The 12,940-nt window shown below is 37.5% G+C and overlaps 1 pseudogene; it reads left to right on the top strand.

Annotated features, from left to right (window-relative positions):
* The first annotated feature begins 5,030 nt into the window (after window positions 1-5,030).
* On the top strand, window positions 5,031-8,454 carry LOC128059850 (olfactory receptor 52N2-like; annotated as a pseudogene).
* Window positions 8,455-12,940: the final 4,486 nt, after the last annotated feature.

The following is a 12,940-nucleotide window of genomic DNA, read 5'->3' as shown; positions in this document are numbered from 1 at the left end:
AATCGAACCCAGGTCTCCCGCATTGCAGGCAGACGCTTTAACCTCTGAGCCACCAGGGAAGCCCAAGCTACACTACAAAGCTACAGTAATCAAACCACTATAATACTAGCACAAAAACAGAAATATAAATCAATGGAACAGAACAGAGAACCCAGTAATAAACCTACACACTTATGATCAATTAATCTATAACAAAGGGGGAAAGATATCCAGTGGAGAAAAGACTTTCTCTAGCCTATTCTTAATCTCAAGATAGTATATAAGCCTCAGTTGGTTAACTGCCTTTGAGTTTCATATTTTTGTGAGGCTCCTATACTTACAAAATTTGTTTCCATCCTATTCACTTGTCCTATGTCAATTTAATTGCTAGACCAGTCAAAGAATCTATTAGGGAAGAGGGAAAAAGTTTTCCACCCCTACAGATTTGTTTGTCCACTCGACAAATAGATGTTGCATACTTATGAGATATCACATACTGTTACAAGCCAACAAGATATTTTAGTGAACAAAACGGAGTCCTACCCATGTGAACCGCTTACTGCAGACTTATTAGCCTTCTGTATGATGAGATTTTAGAGATCAATGAGTTTTCATTTTTCTCTTTAATAGCCAAGAATTCCCTTGAATTTAGGTGAATTTTCATTCTAAATTATTCATTGCCTAATTTTTGCATTAGCAACGGCTAGGCATAACTTAGACAACTATTAAATAAAGATTCTTTGAAATAAAATTTTTAAATCAAAAAACTAAAAATTATAAAGCATAAAATGTGAGTAGGTTTCCGTGGTGGCTCAGATAGTAAAGAATCTGCCTGCAATGCAAGAGACCCAGGTTCGATCACTGGGTCAGGAAGGTCTCCTGGAGAAGGGAATGGCTGCCCACTCAGGTATTGTTGCCTGGAAAATTCGGCCTGGCAGGCTACAGTCCATGGGATCACAAATAGCTAGACATGACTGAACGACTAATACATGCAAATGTGAATAAAGAAATAAGCATAGATTACTTTTGAAATCACAGAATAAATACTAATATTAGATTAACATCTGAAGAAAGGAAATAAAAAATTAGGATTCCAAAATTAAAGGAAATTTTTTCTACATAGTTTTCTAAACCAAAGGTTGGCAAAATTTTCTATAAATGTCAATATAGTACTTAATTTAGGTTCTTCAAGCAAGATGTAAGAATATTATGTAGTTAACTATACAAAATAGAAAACAAATGTCTACAATTTTTACTGACAAAATTCAAAACAGTAAAAATTATGTAGTACATTTTGTTGGTAATTTAGATCTGCTAGTGAAGAAAGAGAGTTCTGTTTCTGTGGTAACATTGCAGTTACATAAGGTTCAAGATTACTGCTTCCACTCAACAAAATTGATTGTAAATGATCATCTGTTAAAGATGATTTATGAGATTTGAAAAGTTCTTTTACAAAGATAGATACCATCAAATACTGATATAAGTTTCTTAGCACACAATTTTAATGGAGCATATTTATCACTTGGAAAGGCACTTGTAGAATCGAGTTAGATTTTAATGTTGATCTTTACCTTTTAGCATTTCACTATATTAAAAATCAATCACTTTCAACTGAAGGTTAGATGCTAATTTTCTTTAACTCCTTTCTCCATTTTCAGAAAGCCCTATTCTATTCTCAGAAATCATCAAGTTTCCTGTCCCCTATGTATCTTGTAATTTTTTTTTAATACTGGTATTTTTAAAATCCACCTAATCCTCATCCCACTTCTTCTAGACAGAGGATAGTGATGAGTTTGGAGTTCTGAAATGGAAAAGATAATATATGTGGGATAGGAAATTGTCTATTGTCAGCATTCTGTATACATCAACTCAATTATTAAAATGCATATTTTTCACAATGAATAATTATAACCATATTTTTAAAGTGGTAAAATTGTTCACTTCTCCCTAGTAATTTCACTCACAATCCATTATAAACATGGGTGAGTATGTTAATTCTGTCATACAATGATTAAAATACATGCATTTCTTAAACTTAATCCCATGTGCATTTATTTTCTTCAGGGTCATAAAATGTGATTTATCTGGGACAAGACTTGGGAATTTTAGTTTCTAATTATAATTCTCTTTTCTCCTGCTTAGATATATCCAGTCAGCTCTCTACACACTAGGCTAAATTTACATAATGATGCTAATATTCACATATTATGCCTTTTACACCAAGTCACAGCTCTGAAACCTAGAACTCATTGACTTGCATTAAGTTTGAGATGGCGTATTTTCCATGCAGTCATATAACTTAAGTGTCTATATGGTAAATGGTGTCATGAGAGAGGATTTGGAGTCCCTGGAGTTATAAACTCTGAGTCTAAAACACTGAATGCTTTGGTACTGGCACAAAGACAGAAATGTAGATCAATGGAACAAAATAGAAAACCCAGAGATAAACCCACGCACCTGTGGACACCTTATCTTTGACAAAGGAGGCAAGAATATACAATGGATTAAAGACAATCTCTTTAACAAGTGGTGCTGGGAAAACTGGTCAACCACTTGTAAAAGAATGAAACTAGAACACTTTCTAACACCATACACAAAAGTAAACTCAAAATGGATTAAAGATCTAAACATAAGACCAGAAACTATAAAACTCCTAGAGGAGAACATAGGCAACACACTCTCCGACATAAATCACAGCAGGATCCTCTATGACCCACCTCCCAGAATACTGGAAATAAAGGCAAAAATAAACAAATGAGACCTAATTAAACTTAAAAGATTCTGCACAACAAAGGAAACTATAAGCAAGATGAAAAGACAGCCTTCAGAATGGGAGAAAATAATAGCAAATGAAGCAACTGACAAAGAACTAATCTCAAAAATATATAAGCAACTCCGGCAGCTCAATTCCAGAAAAATAAATGACCCAATCAAAAAATGGGCCAAAGAACTATACAGACATTTCTCCAAAGAAGACATACAGATGGCTAACAAACACATGAAAAGATGATCAACATCACTCATTATCAGAGAAATGCAAATCAAAACCACAATGAGGTACCATTTCACGCCAGTCAGAATGGCTACTATCCAAAAGTCTACAAGCAATAAATGCTGGAGAGGGTGTGGAGAAAAGGGAACCCTCTTACACTGTTGGTGGGAACACAAACTAGTACAGCCACTATGGAGAACAGTGTGGAGATTCCTTAAAAAATTGCAAATAGAACTGCCTTATGACCCAGCAATCCCACTGCTGGGCATACACACCGAGGAAACCAGAATTGAAAGAGACATGTGCACCCCAATGTTCATCATAGCACTGTTTATAGTAGCCAGGACATGGAAGCAACCTAGATGTCCATCAGCAGATGAATGGATAAGAAAGCTGTGGTATATATACACAATGGAGTATTACTCAGCCATTAAAAAGAACGCATTTGAATCAGTTCTAATGAGGTGGATGAAACTGGAGCCTATTATACAGAGTGAAGTAAGTCAGAAAGAAAAACACCAATACAGTATACTAACACATATGTATGGAATTTAGAAAGATGGTACCGATAACCCTGTATGCGAGACAGCAAAAGAGACACAGATGTATAGAACAGTCTTTTGGACTCTGTGGGAGAGGGAGCGGGTAGGATGATTTGGGAGAATGGCATTGAAACATGTATAATATCATATATGAAATGAATTGCCAGTCCAGGTTTGATGCAGGATACAGGATGCTTGGGGCTGGTGCACTGGGATGACCCAGAGGGATGGTACAAGGAGGGAGGTGGGAGGGGCATTCAGGATAGGGAACACTTGTACACCTGTGGCAGATTCATGTTGATTTACGGCAAAACCAATACAACATTGTAAAGTAATTAACCTCCAATTAAAATAAATAAATTTATATTTAAGAAATAAAATACAGAATGCTATTCATCTTACATATTTGCCTCTGAAGTACGAAAATAGACATAGGCCCAGAAGAGTGTAAAAACAGATGTATGTGGTGATCATATAACAGGTAGAGAATTAGAGTTCTGTTTGAAGAGAAAAGCTGGAAACTGGTAAGTAATTTCTTGGTAAGAATGAGAAAACAATGGGAAAGGCTGTGGCAACATAGCAGAGCCCTAGAAGAGGAAACTGAGTTTCATTAACTTTTCCATGTATTATTCCAAAAAATAATCCCCTGCTCTACTTCTTCTGTCTTGACTTTTAATGCGGTTTGTGACTGAAAGAAGAAATAGAACATATATGAGGTTGTAACAAGTAAATAGGATGGTCAATATCCTTGATACTTTATCAAAAATTCTAGGAATCAGTGCACCCTGAGAGGCTAAAGTTAGTATGACTAACCTAGGTCATAGAAGAGGAAGAACATTGGTGAGTAATTTGTGGATAGCATATACATCACTGTCATTGGATTCCTAGGACATTGTCCTTTCTTTATACTTCTGGTACATATATAATTATGCCAGATCTACTAAAGCAGATTTACCAGTCGGAGGCTCTTTCTTTAATATATACCTTGTTACATTACCCACGGGAGAAAAAAAATATATAGACACAGAGAAGTACTTGAGACTGAAAATAGGAGTGGAAGTCGAAATTTTCAATTAAGTCAAAAGGTATTTAGTGAGCAACATGTTTTGCCTCACTCCATAATAAGTCTTGGAGCCAGATCTAAAAGACTAAAATAGGGTTCTTTAATAATATTAGAAGCCTGACATACAGCTGGAGACTAAGATTCTACCAAACTGAATTTGGATCTGCTTGCCTGACATGCAGCAAAGCCAGTCTACTAACACTGAGTTGTGATGAAGAAAAGTACAGTGTTTATTGCAGTGGTGCCAAGCAAGGAAAATGAGCAGCTCATTGTCAAAAGCCTCAAATTCCCTGGTGTCTTTTAAGTAAGCATTTTTAAAGACAGTGTTAGGGAAGAGGCTCATGCGATGTGTGATCAGTTCATAGACTATTTTCTGATTAGGTGAAGTAGTAGGGTGGTGGTGGTGTTTCAGGAATTAACATCATCAATCTTTTGATTCCAGTCCAGGGTCCACATGTTTGAGGTCAGCAGTTTCCACCTGATTGGGGATGGGGGAAGAGGACAGGGCAGGGGTCTGGCTTTTGTTAAAACAACTGAAGAATTTGTGTCATACATTGGTATCTGCTTTCCTCAAGGAAAAGTATGTTCTTATGATGCTATCCCATAGTTTGACGTATTTCTTAAGTTATTCTTACCTCCTTCCTTGTTTGACTGCACCTTCTTCGTTCCCATTTTACCCCTTTTTGAATGATTAACTGTTTGAGCCTGTTCTTTGGAACTTGGGGAGACCTAGGGGACTAAATTTTATTCCACAAACAAGAGGTGGACACAAAAGGGCTTGTGCCTGGGATATCCCATAGGGTCCTGCTTGGTTTCAATTCACCCTTTTCTTTTATTCACCTCAACCTTGAGGGGAATGAGTGGTGGGGGGCAAAAAAAGGGAATAAAGATTTGGATAGAGAGGTTAATCATAAATTTAGCAGGGGAACTCAGTTCTTGGGGGACTTAGTTTCAAAGATAAAGAAACGAACAGCAACCTGAAAGAGTAACGTGCATTCTGATGTGGTGCCAGTGTATTTGTGCTGAAGGTTTAGTATCATTTTTTAGCCACATAAAGACATTAGTGCTGTCTCTTATTAATGAGTCCATTTTCATTATCTACTGCTGATCAGCCTGTCTAGATTACGAAGAGGAGAATAACCAAGAAAATAACTGACAATGTTTTGAAATCTCCTATCTCAGAACCTGAAGAATAGCTGATACTCATGCTGGTAAGAAGATCTCCTCATCCATGTCCACAGTTAGAAAGTAGAAAAATTCTTACAACTCACTTCACAATTTCCTGGAAAAGAATTTGGTAACCACCTTAATGCTCACTAGTTGACACATTATCATTGGTCAAAATTACACTAATGATTAGGTAATAACATTGAATTTGAGATCTTAAAGGGATTAAGAGTAGAAAAATTATTATATATATATATATATACGCACACACACACACACACGCACACACACACACATTCTAAATGGTAAAAAAGCCAAGACTTACAGTCAATGGTACCTCACTAATATCAATTTTTTTAACTATGATACAATAATTTCTGTCTATGGGTAATTGATATCATTGAGATGATTTATGCAAAAATGTTAAAATAATAACTAACACATTAATATACATTTCCTAACTCTTTCTTTTCAGAGATGCATCAAAATTGAAGGGAGTAACCTATCTGCTATTGGCCACTATGCATGGTTACAACTGTACTAGACTGACTCCAGAATCATTTATATTGAATGGGATACCTGGGCTAGAAGGTACACACATTTGATCTCCCTCTCATTTTGCTCCATGTACCTTGTGACTCTACTGGGGAATTGTGGGCTCAAGAGAAGACTCTACACATGGATATCACCAGATGGTCAACACTGAAATCAGATTGATTATATTCTTTGCAGCCAGAGATGGAGAAGCTCTATACAGTAAACAAAAACAAGACCAGGAGCTGACTGTGGCACAGATCATGAACTCCTTATTACCAAATTCAGACTTAAATTGAAGAAAGTAGGGAAAACCGCTAGACCATTCAGGTATGACCTCAATCAAATCCCTTACGATTATACAGTGGAAGTGAGAAATAGATTTAAGGGCCTAGATCTGATAGATAGAGTGCCTGATGAACTATGGAATGAGGTTTGTGACATTGTACAGGAGACAGGGTTCAAGACCATCCCGATGGAAAAGAAATGCAAAAGAGCAAAATGGCTGTCTGGGGAGGCCTTACAAATAGCTGTGAAAAGAAGAGAAGTGAAAAGCAAAGGAGAAAAGGAAAGATATAAGCATCTGAATGTAGAATTCCAAAGAATAGCAAGAAGAGATAAGAAAGCCTTCTTCAGCGATCAGTGCAAAGAAATAGAGGAAAACAACAGAATCGGGAAGACTAGAGATCTCTTCAAGAAAATTAGAGATACCAAGGGAACATTTCATGCAAAGATGGGCTTGATAAAGGACAGAAATGGTATGGACCTAACAGAAGCAGAAGATATTATGAAGAGGTGGCAAGAATACACAGAAGAAGTGTACAAAAAAAGATCTCAGATATGCCATACCCTTATGGCAGAAAGTGAAGAGGAACTAAAAAGCCTCTTGATGAAAGTGAAAGTGGAGAGTGAAAAAGTTGGCCTAAAGCTCAACATTCAGAAAACGAAGATCATGGCATCTGGTCCCATCACTTCATGGGAAATAGATGGGGAAACAGTGGAAACAGTGTCAGACTTTATTTTGGGGGGCTCCAAAATCACTGCAGATGGTGATTGCAGCCATGAAATTAAAAGACGCTTGCTCCTTGGAAGAAAAGTTATGACCAACCTAGATAGCATATTCAAAAGCAGAGACATTACTTTGCCGACTAAGGTCCATCTAGTCAAGGCTATGGTTTTTCCAGTGGTCATGTATGGATATGAGAGTTGGACTGTGAAGAAGGCTGAGCCCCAAAGAATTGATGCTTTTGAACTGTGGTGTTAGAGAAGACTCTTGAGAATCCCTTTGACTGCAAGGAGATCCAACCAGTCCATTCTGAAGGAGATCAGCCCTGGGATTTCTTTGGAAGGAATGATGCTGAAGCTGAAACTCCAGTACTTTGGCTACCTCATGGGAAGAGTTGACTCATTGGAAAAGACTCTGATGCTGGGAGGGATAGAGGGCAGGAGGAGAAGGGGACGACTGAGGATGAGATGGCTGTATGGCATCACTGACTCGATGGACATGAGTCTGAGTGAACTCCGGGAGATGGTGATGGACAGGAAGGCCTGGCGTGCTGCGATTCATGGAGTCGCAAAGAGTCGGACATGACTGAGCGACTGAACTGAACGGAACTGAACTAACTCAGTTATCTTGAGGAGTCCCTATCTTGGGCCATGTAGTATTTCTTAGCCTTACTTTCCTTCACAGACATTGTTCAGTGTACAAAGTATTGTAACCAAAATGCTCTGCATTTTCCAGTTTGATCTCAAAGAGCTTAGCTTCAGTGCTTGCCTGGTGCAGATGTTCTTTCTCCACTCCTTCAAAGGGATGAAATCAGGAGTGCTCATGCTCATGGCCCTGGACCGCTATGTGGCCATCTGCTACACTCTATGCTTTGCTACTATCCTTGCCAGTTCTGTCATTGCCAAGATGGGTTTCTCACCTTCCTTTGAGGCATGATACTTGTCATTCCTTTTACAGTACTCACCAAAAGACTGCTCTATTGCAAAGGCAATATGATTTTCCATACCTACTTTGACCACATGTCTTTGGTCAAGTTGCCTTGTGGAAATATCAAGGTCAATGCCATCTATGGTCTAATGGTTGCCCTCCTGACTGGGGGCTTTGACATCTGTGCATCACAGTCTCCTACAGCATGATCCTCGAGGCAGTGGTCAGCCTGTCCTCAGCATAGGCTCAGCAGAACTTCAGTACCTGCACTGCCCACATCTGTGCCATCATAATTACCTATGTCCCAGCCTTCTTCACCTTTTGTACCCACTGATTTGGGAGTCATACAATCTCTTACAGCATTCAAACTTTTGTGACTAACATATACCTGTTTATGCCACCTACTCTGAATTTTATCTATGGAATAAAGACTAAGCAAATACAGGAAGGAATGATCAAACCTTTTTTAGCAAAAGAGCACTGAAGAAAGAAAAAAGTAAATCCCAACAAAATGAGAGCAAAACATCTTCATAGATGAAGACATTTGTACCAGGCTGTGTATACATGATTTGACAGCATCTATTCATTTTTCAATCCATGAATGTTAACAGATCATTCTTATACTTCTCTAGGACCTTATATAGAAAACTTAGAACCTTTCCTTTTAAAAAGACCCACAAATCAATTTAATTAAATCTAATAACACTATCGCTAGCCTTTCCATTAGTCCTAGTACTGAATTTGATGCTATTTGGAAGTAGTATATAGGAGTTTTGTTCCTAAGCAAAAACTTCTCCACTAATAGATAAAACTGAGAAAAGGCACCATGCCAGTTAATCGAAAATACTGATAATGTATAGTGAAACCACTGCTTCTTGAACTGTATATTTTCATTAAACTAGAAAATGTATTATTTATTAAGGAATAAAGTTCAATGCTGCCCATTGATCTATTCATACATACCATGCTGCTGCTGCTGCTAAGTTGCTTCAGTTGTGTTCGACTCTGTGTGACCCCAGAGATGGCAGCCCACCAGGCCCCGCCGTCCCTGGGATTCTCCAGGCAAGAACACTGGAGTGGGTTGCCATTTCCTTCTCCAATGCGTGAAAGTGAAAAGTGAAAGTGAAGTTGCTCAGTCATGTCTGACTCCTAGCGACCCCATGGACTACAGCCCACCAGGCTCCTCTGTCCAGAGGATTTGCCAGGCAAGAGTACTGGAGTGGGTTGCCATTGCCTTCTCCCATACATAACATAAATATCTTTAAATACCTTGTGTCTTATGAATTTTTAGTACAAAGACTAATAAAAACAAAACATTGCTACATATATATACACACATGAAGCTATCACTAGAGTCAAGTTAATTAACAAATCATAACTTTCAAAATTCCCTGTACTTAGTGATCCATGCATTGTCCAAACATGACACCACTGACATCCTTTCTGTCACTATAGATTAGCTGTATAAAATTCTTAAATGTTATATAAGTGAAATATTATTGAATGCAATCTTTTTAGTCTGGTCGTTTTCACTCCCAGTCACTTTGAGTCTCAAGTTATTGTTTGGGTTAATTATGCAAATATTTTCCCTGCTGAGTTGTATTCTATTTCATGGATACATGAAAATTTGCTTATCCATTTATCTATTGTTTGACATTTGGTTTGCTTCCAGTTTATTTACAATATATTCCAGTATATTACAAAAAAGGTTTTATGAACATTCATATGCAAGTCTTTGGTCAAGGATGTATTTTCATTTCTCTTGAATAAATACTTAACAGTAGAATAGCAGGTATACATGAAACTTAAAAATTAAAAAACTGTTAAAATTATTCCACAATAGTTCTCTGTTACATTCCCACAAGTAATATACAAAAGTTCTACTTGTTCCACATCCTCACAAACATTTAGTATGGCCAGCTTTATTATTATTATTTTTTAGTCATTTTAGTAAGAGTTTGTTGGTATTTTACTGGCTTTTTATTTTAGCATTTATCTAAAGATGTTGAGCATCTTTACCTCTGCTTGTCATCTGTACATCTGTGCTTTTGAAATATCTGTTTAAATATTTTGTTACTTTTAAATTGGGCTATTTGCCTCCTTATTATTAACTTGCAAAGTTCTTTATATATTCTGAATGCAAACCAGGATAGGTTTTGCAAATGCTTTGTCTTGATCTAAGTCTTGCCTTTCTTTTGGAAACAACAATATTTGAAAAACAATTTATTTTTATTTGAATGAGCCAGATTTAACAGTTCATTATCTTGTTTTTATAGTATAATTTCAAGTTCTTTGCCAAACTCAATGTCTCTAACTTTTCCCTATGATTTCTTTTAGACATTTTATAGCATATTTCACATTTATTTTTGTGATACTTGGCATAATTTTTTAAATAATGAAGGATAAGGATGAAAGTTTGCATTTTTATTTCTTTGTTTTGCTGGTTTTTGTGTATGACTATCTAATTATTCTAGCATCATAAGTTGAAGGGACTTATGCCTTTGGCATAGCTTTAGCAAACCTTCAGCACATTTGTTGAATGAAACTAAGAAAAGAAGAAACCAAAGGAAGAAAGGACAGAAAAAAGGAAGAAAGTAAGGAAGGGAGGAAGGAACAAAGACAGAGGCCCAAAGGAAAATTTTAGAAGTGACCGATATGCTCATTGCATTATTGTTGTGATAGTTTCATGTGTATATATTTATCCCCAAACTCATTAAGTCATAGAAATTAAGTATGCACAGCATTTTTTTTATGTCAATCATGCTTCAATTTAGAGGTTAAAAAAAGATCACTAATTAAAAAGATAACAGATGAGCTTATAAATGATACTTACTGACTTCGGTTTGTGCACGTTTTCTCGTTTCTTTTGAAAGCCATTCCATTGGTATACAATAATTAGAGTAGTGCTCAGTTGACAGTCTACATTCTTTGGATGATGTGGGAGAATGGCATTGAAACATGTATACTATCATGTAAGAAACAAATCACCAGTCCAGGTTCAATACAGGATACAGGATGCTTGGGGCTGGTGCACAGGGAAGATACAGAGAGATGATATGGGGTGGAAGGTGGGAGGGCGGTTCAGGATTGGGAATTCATGTACACCCATGGCGAATTCATGTCAATGTATGGCAAAATCAATACAGCACTGTAAAGTAAAATAAAGTAAAAATAAAAATTAAAAAAATAAACTTTATAATAAATCTTAAAAAGAAAAAAGGTATAAAACATAAAGTCAATGTTAAGAAATTAATTCATGTCAAATAAACAGGAAAATAATTTTTTGAGCAGGGACTTTAGCATCAAGTACAGAATTTGTTGAATAGCAGGGGGGAAAATCACTATAAATACATCATTGTTCTGTTCAGTGGAATAATTCTTACAACATCAGTTCAGTTCAGTTCAGTCGCTCAGTCATGTGTGACTCTTTGCAACCCCGTGAATCACAGCATGCCAGGCCTCCCTGTTCATCACCAACTCCTGGAGTTCACTCAAACTCATGTCCCTTGAGTCGGTGATGCCATCCAGCCATCTCATCCTCTGTCGTCCCCTTCTCCTTCTGCCCCTCAATCCCTCCCATCAGAGTCTTTTCCAGTGAGTCAACTCTTCCCATGACGTGGCCAAAGTACTGGAGTTTCAACTTCAGCACCATTCCCTCCAAAGAAATCCCAGGGCTGATCTCCTTCAGAATGGACTGGTTGGATCTCCTTGCAGTCCAAGGGAGTCTCAAGAGTCTTCTCCAACACGACAGTTCAAAAGCATCAACTCTTCGGCGCTCAGCCTTCTTCACAGTCCAACTCTCACATCCATACATGACCACTGGAAAAACCATAGCCTTGACTAGATGGACTTTCGTTGGCAAAATAATGTCTCTGCTATTTAATATGCTATCTAGGTTGGTCATAACTTTTCTTCCAAGGAGTAAGTGTCTTTTAATTTCATGGCTGCAATCACCATCTGCAGTGATTTTGGAGCCCTCCAAAATAAAGTCTGACACTGTTTTCACTGTTTCCCCATCTATTTCCCATGAAGTGATGGGACCAGATGCCATGTATATTGTCACCCTGCTTATTTAACTTATATGAAGAGTACATCATGAAAAACACTGGGCTGGAAGAAGCACAAGCTGCAATCAAGATTGCCGGGAGAAATATCAAGAACCTCAGATATGCAGATGACACCACCCTTTGGCAGAAAGTGAAGAGGAACTAAAAAGCCTCTTGATGAAAGTGAAAGAGGAGAGTGAAAAAGTTGTCTTAAAGCTCAACATTCAGAAAATGAAGATCATGGCATCTGGTCCCATCACTTCATGGGAAATAGATGGGGAAAGAGTGTAGAACTTCACTTTGGGGGGCTCCAAAATCACTAAAGATGGTTACTGCAACCATGAAATTAAAAGACGCTTAATCCTTGGAAGGAAAGTTATGACCAACCTAGATGGCATATTCAAAAGCAGAGACACTACTTTGCCAACAAAGGTCCATCTGATCAAGGCTATGATTTTTCCAGTAGTCATGTATGGATGTGAGAGTTGGACTATGAAGAAAGCTGAGTGCTGTAGAATTGATGCTTTTGAACTGTGGTGTTAGAGAAGACTCTTGAGAGTCCCTTGGACTGCAAGGAGATCCAACCAGTCCATTCTAAAGATCAGTTCTGGGTATTCTTTGGAAGGAATGATGCTAAAGCTGAAACTCCAGTACTTTGGCCACGTCATGGGAAGAGTTGACTCA

This window comes from Budorcas taxicolor, chromosome 15 (assembly GCF_023091745.1).
Source record: "Budorcas taxicolor isolate Tak-1 chromosome 15, Takin1.1, whole genome shotgun sequence".
NCBI classification, from domain to species: domain Eukaryota; kingdom Metazoa; phylum Chordata; class Mammalia; order Artiodactyla; family Bovidae; genus Budorcas; species Budorcas taxicolor.
Note: the sequence above shows the minus strand (reverse complement) of the source record. Positions and strands in the feature narration are given on the sequence as shown.